The 1896-nt window shown below is 27.3% G+C and overlaps 1 pseudogene; it reads left to right on the forward strand.

Moving 5' to 3' along the window:
* Window positions 42–1896, forward strand: part of LOC107644862 — a 3401-nt pseudogene continuing 1546 nt past the window's right edge.

A 1896-nucleotide genomic window follows, 5' to 3' on the forward strand; every position in this document is an offset into this window, starting at 1 on the left:
TCTGACTCTTCTGACTCTTAGCTAGTAATTTTAGATTAAAACAACTGTAGGTGAGTTTTCATAATTTTTTTTTTGGATTCAAATGATAATTGTAAAAACAGGAACAACAAGAGGCATTGGCGTAGAGACTGCAAGAGTTCTTGCTCTGCGTGGTGTGCACGTGATAATGGCGGTGAGAAACACGAACGCTGCAAAAGATGTGAAAGAAGCAATTCTTAAGGAGATTCCAACAGCTAAGGTTGATGCCATGGAATTAGACCTTAGTTCAATGGAATCTGTCCGCAAATTTGTGTCAGATTTCAATTCCTCTGGTCTCCCACTCAACATCCTAATGTATGAACACTAACATCATAACATTGGATTCACATATATAACTGTTTCATATGAGTAAGGATAGAATTGTGAAAGAATAAGAAAAGAAAAAGATGAAGAAATTTTATTGATTATTAATTGATTGAATTATAAAAATAAAATTAAATATATATAGAGTATTGTCTATGAAAGATAAAAGTAAAGATAAGATAAGAAAATAACATAAAGATAAAGATAAGATAAGATGATAAGGCTAAAATTAAAACTGAATTTATGTATTATGTTGAATTGAATTTGTGAGTCGTGAGACTTTTTTATTGTTGTCATGTGCTAAAATAGAAAAATAATTTAATAATATTTGTCTTTTTTTTACTTAATTTGTTTGTTGTAATTCTTAGAAACAATGCAGCAATTCTGGCAACTCCTTTTACTCTGTCCAAAGACAACATTGAACTACAATTTGCCACAAACCATATAGGTGCGTGTAAAATATATTCATCATAATTAAAAGTCTCAATTCAACTCTTAAAATAGTTTGATATGATTTTATTTAAGTCAAGTGATTCTAATCATTTTTATTAGAAGAGAGGACGATTTTATGATTCATATTTTAAGTTTTTAGTTTTACGTAAAATCTCAATTATAACTGGATTGAATGTTTTTTATATTTGGTAAATTAGGATTACGAATGATCTTTAACATTTTTTTCTTTTTAATTATGCAGGTCATTTTCTTTTGACAGATCTTTTGTTAGATACCATGAAGAAAACAGCTTATGAAAGTAAGAAAGAAGGAAGAATAATTAATATCTCCTCGGACGGTCACCGATACACATATCCCGAAGGAATTCAATTTGATACAAATAATGATAAATCAAGGTAATTAATAATAAGATTTGGCCTAAATATATTTACAAAGTTAAATTATAGTGGAGTTTGTCAAATTTACTTAATTAATGGATATAGTTAGTTATAGATTTTCGTAGAATCTACATAATATTTAATTTGGTCTCTTAATTTGTACACGAGCATTAATTAATTTTTAAAATTTTATTTATCTTTATTTAATTTTTAAATTTAAAGAATGTGACTCATGTTAGTCACTGTAATAATTTTTGACGCACAAATATTAACCAAACATTAAAGTGGACAACTAGATATCGCGTTTGACTCTATAAAACGATATCATTTTTGTTTTGGCACTCAAATAGTAAAAAAAAATTGTAAATGATATTTATTAAAACTTTTTCTTCTAAAGCAAGTGATTTGGTGTTGTTTTTGGATTATTTGAACACTAAAACTAAAACCAAAACGATATCGTTTTATAAGTTTCAGTATGGCATTTGGTTGTTCATATCAGTACTTCATCAACGTGTTTGTGCCGAAAATTATCCTAAGACTAATGTGAGTCATATTTGTAAAGTTTAGAAATTAAATAAAGACAATTAAAATTTCAGAGACTAAATTAAAACTCGCATATATAATTTCATTAATTATTATTATTATGCATTTATGCTTGATTTGTTCTTTATAGTTACAACATGTGGTATGCATATGGCCAATCAAAGCTTGCCAACATATTACA

The sequence above is a fragment of the Arachis ipaensis genome, chromosome B05 (assembly GCF_000816755.2).
Source record: "Arachis ipaensis cultivar K30076 chromosome B05, Araip1.1, whole genome shotgun sequence".
Classification (NCBI taxonomy): Eukaryota; Viridiplantae; Streptophyta; class Magnoliopsida; order Fabales; family Fabaceae; genus Arachis; species Arachis ipaensis.